Genomic DNA, 9,460 nt, shown 5'->3' on the forward strand with positions numbered 1-9,460 from the left:
TGTCCTGTTTGTTATTTATTGTAATGCCTGCACTGTTTTGTGCACTTTATGCAGTCCTGGGTAGGTCTGTAGTCTAGTGTAGTTTTTTTTCTGTGTTTTCTGTACTACGTAGTTCAGTCTAGTTTTTGTACTGTGTCATGTAACACCATGGTCCTGAAAAACATCGTCTCATTTTTACTATGTACTGTACCAACAGTTATAGTCGAAATGACAATAAAATGTGACTTGACTTGACTTGGATGGGTACACGGAGGTGCAGGGCTGAGAGGAATATGGGCCGAATGCGGGAATTTGGGACCATCTGAGTGGGCACTATGGTCAGCAAGGGCTGTATCTGTGCTATATTGCTCTGTGGTTCTGACTCTAAATGGGACTAGCTTAGATGGGATCTTGGTCAGCCTGGATGAGTTGGGCCAAAAGACCTGCTTCTGTGCTGTATTATTCTATGACTCTATTTCCTATAAAATTTTATTGCCTTTCACTTGTACTTCCTCGATGTACTTATGTTTTGAAATTATTTGTACGCAAGGCAACGAGAACTGTCTTTCACTGTACCCTGGTACATGTGACGACAATAAGATTTGGTTTTTATTTAGGGATACGGTGCAGAATATGCCCTTCTGGCCCAGCGACCCACCATTTTTACCCTAACCTAGTCACTGAACAATTTACAATGACCAATTAACCTACTAACAGGCACCTCAAAGAAAATGAAGGGTTATGGGGTAGCGTGGGTTTAGTACTTTTTTTTAAAGGATTATATGGGTCAGCACAACATGGAGGGCTGAAGGGCCTGTACTGTACTGTAGTGTTCTATGGTTCTTTGGAAACCAGGGCGCCCGGGGAAACTAATGCGATCAAGGAAAGGACGTACAAACGCCCACAGAGGACACCAGAATTCAACTCCAAAATCCCACTCCATGAGCTATAATAGCGTCACGCTGTTGTGGAGACCCAACGCCAATAATTCTGCCAATTCAGAAACCACTGTCCTTCTCTGTCAATGCGGCCTGCTCTTTAAGTGGCTCCAACACTTACTGCTTTCATTTTGTTTTAATCAAACCATTTTTAATGTTGCACCTGGCAGTTTTAATCTCTTTACCTGGTGCATTTAAGGACAAAATAAGAAAACAGAATTCAGTTTCATACCTCTGCTTTGATTTTGTTCCCAATACTCTTTTTTTCCATGAAGTTCTTAATAACATTGCCTCAGACATCAAGCCTGCCAAGATGGTGAAATGGTTTTGAAGCAATTCTTACTATCTGTGGAAGGTAAACAGAATATGGTAAGAATTAACAGTCTGATGCGCAAACCGACATTTTCTTGGGCTCTCTGAGCTAGACTGTGGGTAGTTCTGAGGCCTTGTGTTGCTGTTGGAACAGTTTCTTTTGACAACATGTGTTTTGTACATCATTTGTACAGCCACAAGCAGGGTGACCACACAAGATGGGTGATGCCTCAATGCCGGAAATTCTACAGTCAAAAATGATGCAAAATCTTTGAAGATTCAACCACAGGATATTCACACAGTATTGTGAGCAGTCTTGGAACCCTTATCTAGGAAAAGATGTGCTGGCATTGGGAAAGGGCCTAGAGGAGCTTCACAAGAATGATCCAGGGAATGAAAGGGTTAATGTATGAGGAGCATTTGATGGCTCTGGGCCTGAGCTCTCTGGAGTTCAGAAATAGTTGGGGGATCTCACTGAAACCTATCGAATACTGAAAGGCCGAAACAGAGTGGCTGTGCAGAGGATATTCCCTGTAGTGGGGGAGTCTAGATCCAATGTGTACAGACTCAGAAGAGGAACACCCATTTAGAACAGAAATGCTTTAGCCAAAGGATGGTGAGTATGTGGAATTCATTGCCACAGATGGTTGTGGAGGCAGTTGTGAAATACACCTTCTGGTGCTACTTGGACACACCTTCAGTGATGAACCCGGGGTCACAGGATGTTTCGGGTCTTTAATCATGAGACACCCTCGCCCGGGTGACCCAGCCAGGGATGATCAGCCCCCGACTTGTGTCCAAGTGGCACACCAGTCCACGGATCCCCCCCTCCGGATCCACAGCCACCGCGAGGCCTTTTCAGCAGCCTCCAGAATGTTCTTGGTGGCTCTTCTGCAGTGCAGTCCTTTAACTCCAAGGAGTTTAGGAGTCCGCTGTAATGAATGGCCAGCAAAGCCCGGGCACCCAACTTCGACAAGCTCACAGTGAGCTCTCCAGCCATTGCTCCAGCATTCTGCAACAAGATCTGCGTATTTAGCCCTCTTGCGCTCGTTGGCCTCTTCAATCCTGTCTCCCCAGGGGACAGTAAGTTCCAGCAGGACCGCTTGCTTTGTAGACTCCGATATTAACACCACGTCCAGGTGGAGCGGAGTAGCTGCAATGATCTCTGGGAACTTGAGCTGCCTCCCTAGGTTGACTCGGAGCTGCCTGTCTCGTGCAGTGGCAAGAAGCCCTCTTGAAGAGACAGGCTGACGTTGAGCCTTCTCCCCCGCTCTAATAAAAGTGATGGACTGTTTGGGAGCATGCTGATTTTTGCTGTCTTGAATTGCCGTGCTGATTGCATCCGCCATAGACCTAAGGACTTTGTCATAGCGCCAGCAGTATCACCCCTCTCCCAACGCTTTCAGACAGCAACTTAGGGTATACTCCAAGGTGCCCCTCTTCTGGCACAGTTGGCATGCTGGAGTGTTTGCCATGCCCCACTTGTGCAGGTTAGCCGGGCTTGGGAGAACGTCATAGACTGATTGGATGAGAAACTGGATGCGCAATGGCTCGGCTCTCCAGAGCTCTGTCCAGGTGAACTCGTGAGGTTCCGAACGCTCCCATCTAGTCCAGGCCCCTTGTTTGTACGTGCTGACCATCTTGCTGTGTTGTTCTTCCTCCACTTCTGCTCATATCACGTCCTGAACCAGTTGACACTTCTCCTTTCCGCGGGTTTTGTCGTAGCGTGGTTTGGGAAAACGGCCCATTCCTGCCAGCCCCACCGCCACAGTGCCCACCAAAATGTTGTGATGCAGACGTGCCTCCACTCTGTCACCAGCTTCCTGTGCCTGCCACTTCCTTCCGGTCTTTAGCTGGATTCCTGCCGAAGCGACTTTAACATCAGAGGAACATCATAACCTCCCTGGCTTGAGTGACTGAATTCCTCTGATAGGCCACTGATGGGGAGCTGCAGTTTGGTGGAATGCCCAGACAGGGCCACGCTGCTTAAGGTCCAGGGAAGCCCCAGCCACCTCCGGAGAAACTGACTGATGCTCTTCTCTTGAGCCTCCACTGTCGACATTGGCACCTTGTAGACTAGAAGGGGCCAGAGTAGAGTAGGCCAGAGTACATCCAGGCTTTGAATTTTCCTGGATGCCCCGATTTGTCAATCGCGGTGAGCCAGGTTATCAAGTTGCTCCTGGTTTGTTGAAGCGTGGCTGTGTCCTTCAGGGAGTTGTCAAAGATCTTGCCTAGGCTCCTGACTGGTTTTTCTGTCACCGTTGGAATCTGGATCCCTCCCAGGGTAAAGTGGAACCGGTCGGCCACTCTTTCCTTCTTCAGGACCAGAGACCTGGACTTGGCTGGTTTAAAGCTCATCCTTGCACATGAGATGAGACATTCCAGCCCTTGAAGGAGCCATCTGCACCCAGGGACGGATGTTGCCATCACCGTCAGGTCGTCCATGAATGCTCTTATGGGGGGCTGCAGAGTGCCAGATCTAGACATGGGGCCTCTGCATTCCACCTCCGCTGACTTGACAGTCACGTTCATGGCCAGTGAGAAGAGTGACACCGAAACTGTGCAGCCAGGGATTATGCCCTTCTCCAGCTGATGCCAGACAGATGCTAGTGACCCTGAGGAGACTCGGAACCTGAAGTTGCTGTAATAGTCCAGAATGAGGTTTCGGATCATCTCTGGAACATGGTGTCTTGTCAGTGCTGTTTCAACGAGCTTGTGTGGGTTGAATCCATAGGTGTTGGTTAGGTCTAGCCAGAGCGCTGCACGGTCTCCTCTGTTTTCCCCTGCCTCCCGGATCAGCTGGGTCACCACTCCTGTGTGCTCTAGGCATCCAGGTACTCCTGGGACTTCTGTACTGAGGTGTCTATGTATCCATTCTTCAAGAGGAACTCAGTTAAATGTTGGGCCGCAATCTTGAAGAAGATCTTCCCTTCAATGCTGAGCAGCGAGATGATACAAAACTGCTCGATTTTGCTTGAATCCTCTTCTTTTGGTATCTGGACGCCCTCCGCTTGCCTCCACTGAGCAGCGACCTTCCCTCTCCGCCAGATCACCTTTAAGATCTTCCAGGATCGCACAAGGAGCCTTGGGCACTGCTTGTGGATGTTGTAAGGCACTCTGCTGGGGCCAGGGGCCGAACTTGCTCTTGCTGCTTTGACCTCCCTCAGGGTAGGCTCAGAGATGAACTGGGTCACCGGTTCTGGTGGTGTCACCAGTGCCTCACACAGGCCGAGGTCCTGCTCTCTCAAGGTGTCACTGAAAATGATACTGAGATGGTGGTTTATCTCCTCTACAGAACAAGTGAGGTGGCCGCTTCGCTTCTGTCCCAGTATCCTCGTGGTGAAGCCAAAGGGATTGGTAATGAAAGCACTGCCCTTTTGGGCCCTCTTCTTGCTCTTCCTTCAGTGCCCCTCAGCTCGCCTAAGTGTGATGATCCTCCTCCTTATGATATCTGTGAGGTTTGACAGGGCAGTTTTCTCCTCCTCCTTGGTGGAGCACCATCTTAAATTGGTGCTTCAGAGATCTGAGTTCTTGTCTCAGCTGGCTGATCTTCAGTTCCCGCCGGTTTGGTCTCGCTGGACTACTTGTTCCATGCTTTTCCTTGACGCCAAACTGTTCTGAGCCTCTGCTCATGAGGGTGCACATAGTCCGGAGCTTCTGGTCAGCATTGCCCTTCGATATCGCCTCCAGAATCTTGTCTACATCCTCATCCAATTGGAGGCCACTCCGTGTTAGTGGCAGGCCACTTCACCTGACGCTGTTCCGACTTCCTGCTTAGTGGGGGGACTTGTGTTGCTTGGAGGTTCCAGGCACTGTGGGGTGACTCCGGGCCTGGCTCCTCCGTCTGACCAGGTTCTGTAGTCTGCACCACAGAACTTGTAGTACCAGCTACTGCTCCTGTGCGTTGCTTCACTTGTACCCGCCTCAAGCAGGCCATCTTTGTCTGGTGGATCTTCAGACCTCTCGGGTTTTTGCGCACCTTGCCACAGATACAGACTACGCTCTGTAGGCCAGGTTATTTGGGTATCTTTAAAGCAGAGGTCTTTCATGGATTCTATTTTGGTTATTGGATTTATTGAGCATGCCTGCAAGAAAATTAATCTCAGGATAGCATATGGTGACAGGTATGTACTTTGATAATAAATTTACTTTGAACTTTGATAGGTTATTGACTAGTAAGGTTATGAGGAGAAGGCAGGAGAATGGGGTTGAGAGGGATAATAAATCAGCCATGATGGAATGGCACAGCAGGCTTGATGGGCCCAATTCTGCCCCTATGTCTTATGGTCTTTTGTCTTATTCCAACTCTGTGGCAACATAAAGACTTAAATTTTGCACGTTTTAATAAAATAAAACTCCATAATAAAATGAGATGGAGACTTTTTGATATTTGTCCTTGAGAAAGCAGTTTGTTAATACCAATGAATAAACACTGTCAAAGTCAAAGTAAATTTATTATCAAAGTATATATACATCATCATATGCAACCTGTGATGAATTTTTGCAGGCATTTTCAGTAGAACAATAGAGTTTTAAAAAAACTATACACAAAGACACCCAGTGTGCCAAAGAAGACAAACTGTGCAAATAAAAACAAAACAAATAATACCTAGAATAAGAGTTGTAGAGTCCTTGAAAGTGAGACCATAGATTGCAGAATCAGTCATGGTTGAGGTGAGTGAAGTTCTCCATGCTGGTTCAGAAGCCTGATGGTTGTAGGGTAATAACTGTTCCTGTACCTCCTGCTCAAAGGCAGCAGTGAGAAGAGAACATGGCCTGGATGGTGGGGGTACTTGATGATGGAAGCTGCTTTCCTGTGACAGTGCTCCTTGTAGATGTGCTCCGTGGTGGGAAGGGTTTTGCCTGTGGCGGACCGGGCTGTATCCAGCCTTTTCCATTCCTGTACATTGGTGCTTCCTGGCACTATTGATGACATGGCAGCTTTCTAGCAGCTAGTGAATAGGTTTTGGGGTTTATTTATTGTCATCTGTATGTACGAGATATAACGAAAAGCTTTATTACCATGCCACCCTGACAGATCATGTCATATGTAACTATCTCAGAAATCTCAATAGTGTCGCAGCTACAGAGAAAGTGTAGTTACCGTCATGTTACCATGATTTCAATTCCAGCGTCCTCTGCGAGTTTGTACGTTCTCCCCATGAGTGCATGGGTTTCCTCCAGCTGCTGCAGTTTCCTCCCACAGTCCAAAGATGTCTCGGTTAGTCGGCTCACGGGTCATTGTACATTGTCATTGTTTTCGGACGGACTCACAGTTGGCTGTGCTCGGGTGCTTCCAGAGGCTGCATCGGGAAGTTTTGCCACGTTGAAGGTTTCTTCCTTCTGCCATCTGCGTGAGATGATGGGCTATCTGGGACTTTGAGACTTTTTTTTACCGTGCCCATGGTCTGCTCTTATCAAATTATGGTATTGCTTTGCACTGTTGTAACTGTATGTTATAATTATGTGGTTTTTTTGGTCAGTTAGTCTTGGTCTGTCTTGTGTTTATGTGATATCATACTGGAGGAACATTGAATTTCCCCTTGGGGATGAATAAAGTATCTATCTATCTATCTATCTATCTATCTTACAATGGGTTGCTAGGCAGTGCAGCTCGTTGGACTGGAAAGGCTTGTTCCCGGCTGTATCTCTAAATAAATAAATATAGGCAAATAAAGTCCCAGGCCATGATGAGATGGTTAATGAGATCACAAAGTCAACTTTAGCATTTGAGAGGCCCGTCACAAGTCTAGAATCAGAATTCAGTTTATTATCACTGACATAATGTGAAATGTTTTGTGTCAGCAGTACAGGGCAAAATATAAAAGTTACAATAAGTTACAGTTCTGTGCAAAAGTCTTGGGCACAGAAAGCTAGGGAGCCTAAGGTTTTTGTATAGTACTGTAGTCATTTTAATGTACCACTGCCACATTAAAAAAAAATGTATCTCATGACATATGTGAGTGATGATAAGCCTGATTCTGATATGAGTCTCTATTGTGGATTGAGAGTGGAAGGGAACAGGGAGAGGGAATCATGGTTGGGAAAAGGGGAAGGGAGTGAGAAACACCAGAGAGACATTCTGTAATGATCAATAAACCGATTGTTTGGAATCAAATGACCTTGCCTGGTACCTCCAGACTGGGTATGCCTGTACCTGTGCCAGTCCCCACCACGCCACTTCTTCTCTGCCACGTGTTCCATACCCCTCCCATGGTGCTCCTCCCTCACCATTCCCAACATCCTTTGCTCCTGCCAGATTTATAAACTCACTCTCCACTCCACATTGACAAATACAGTACTGAGCAAAAGTCTCAGGTGCCCTTGCAAAACATAGAGGTATGAAGTATCTCAATGAAGGGTTACAGCCTGAAACATCAACAGTTTTTTCCCCTATGTAGATGCTGCCTGACGTGCTGAGTTCCTCCGGTATCTTGTGCCTGTGGCGAGGAAGTGTTCATGGATTTATGGGCTGTTCAAAAATCTGATAGAGGAGGGGAAGAAGCTGCTCCACTTTGCTGGTGGGCACAAAGTTGGCACACAGTAATCTTACCTTTCTGTGTTAACTAGCACTCAACAGGCAGCAGAGTGTACCAGAGGTTGTACCATGTACCAGAGGTTGTACCATGTACCAGAGGTTATACCATGTACCAGAGGTTATACCATGTACCAGAGGTTGTACCATATACCAGAGGTTATACCATGTACCAAAGGTTATACCATGTACCAGAGGTTGTACCATATACCAGAGGTTGTACCATGTACCAGAGGTTGTACCATATACCAGAGGTTGTACCATGTACCAGAGGTTATACCATGTACCAGAGGTTGTACCATATACCAGAGGTTGTACCATGTACCAAAGGTTATACCATGTACCAGAGGTTGTACCATATACCAGAGGTTGTACCATGTACCAGAGGTTGTACCATATACCAGAGGTTGTACCATATACCAGAGGTTATACCATGTACCAGAGGTTGAGTTGTTGTATCACAGCTCTAGGGATCCACGTTTGATCCTGATCTCTGCCGCTGTCTGTGTGGGGTTTGCTCATTCTCAATGTTTCCTCCCTCATCCTAATGCCGTACTGATGAGTGGGTTAACTGGCTACTGTAAATGCCACTTCGTGTACACAGATGGGGAATTAGAGTTATAAAGTTATACGGAGGTCACCACATTGATACCAACGTTGCATACCCATCTATACTATTCCTACTTACCAGCACAGGTTCTATTATCTTCTAAGCCCTGACAATCAGAATCAGGTTTATTATCACCGGCAAGTGATGTAAAATTTGTCATCTTAGCAGCAGCAGTTCCATGCGATACACAATCTAGCAGAGAGAAAAAACAATAGTAATAAATAAACTAGTGTTCCCCCAATGGCCCTAAACCATTGGGACACTCGGTGGTTCCACCAGCTGTTCTGGGTGAAAATATTCTTCCTCATATGATAGGATTGTTACGGAGTGTTAGCCTTGATTAGTCAGGGAATTGAATTCAAGAGGTGCGAGGTAAAATTGCAGTTCTATAAAACTGGTCAGACCACACTTGGAGTAATGTTTTCAGTTCTGGTTGCCTCATCATAGGAAGGATGTGGAAGCTTTAGAGAGGGTTCAGAGGAGATTTACCAGGATGCTGCCTGGACTAAAGAGCATTTCTTATGAGGACAGGCTGAGGGAACTAGGGCTTTTCTCTTTGGAATGAAGGAGGAGGGTGAGAGGTGACTTGATAGAGGTGTACAAGATGATAAGAGGCATAGATTGAGTGGACAGCCAGAGACTTTTTCCCAGGGTGGAAATGGCTAGTATGAGGGGGGGGGGGGTAATTGTAAGGTGATTGGAGGAAAGTATAGGGCGGATGGCAGAGGTAATTTGTTTTCCCACAGAGTAGTGGGTGTGGAGCATGCTGCCGGGAACGGTTGTAGAGGCAGATACATTAGGGACGTGTTAAGAGCTTCTTAAGTAGGTGCATGGATGAAGGAAGAATGGAGGACTATGAGGATGGGAAGGGTTAAATTCATCTTAGAGCAGGTTAAGACATTGGCACAACATCATAGATCGTGTGCTGTAGTGCACTATGTTCTATATGTTCTAAATCCCGTCTAAGCTTCCTGCACCTATGTCCTCTCACGTTAGATACCTCAGTGAGTTGATAGGCAAGTGAGAGAGAATAGGTTACAGAGGGCAGGATAAATGAGAATTAACAAAAACAGTATAGACTCAATG

At 46.6% G+C, this 9,460-nt stretch overlaps 1 pseudogene; it reads right to left on the reverse strand.

The window, feature by feature from the left end:
* Positions 1-2,008: 2,008 nt before the first annotated feature.
* LOC140718537 (uncharacterized) lies at positions 2,009-6,339 on the reverse strand (annotated as a pseudogene).
* Between the last annotated feature and the right edge of the window lie 3,121 nt (positions 6,340-9,460).

This window comes from Hemitrygon akajei, chromosome 29 (assembly GCF_048418815.1).
Source record: "Hemitrygon akajei chromosome 29, sHemAka1.3, whole genome shotgun sequence".
Classification (NCBI taxonomy): Eukaryota; Metazoa; Chordata; class Chondrichthyes; order Myliobatiformes; family Dasyatidae; genus Hemitrygon; species Hemitrygon akajei.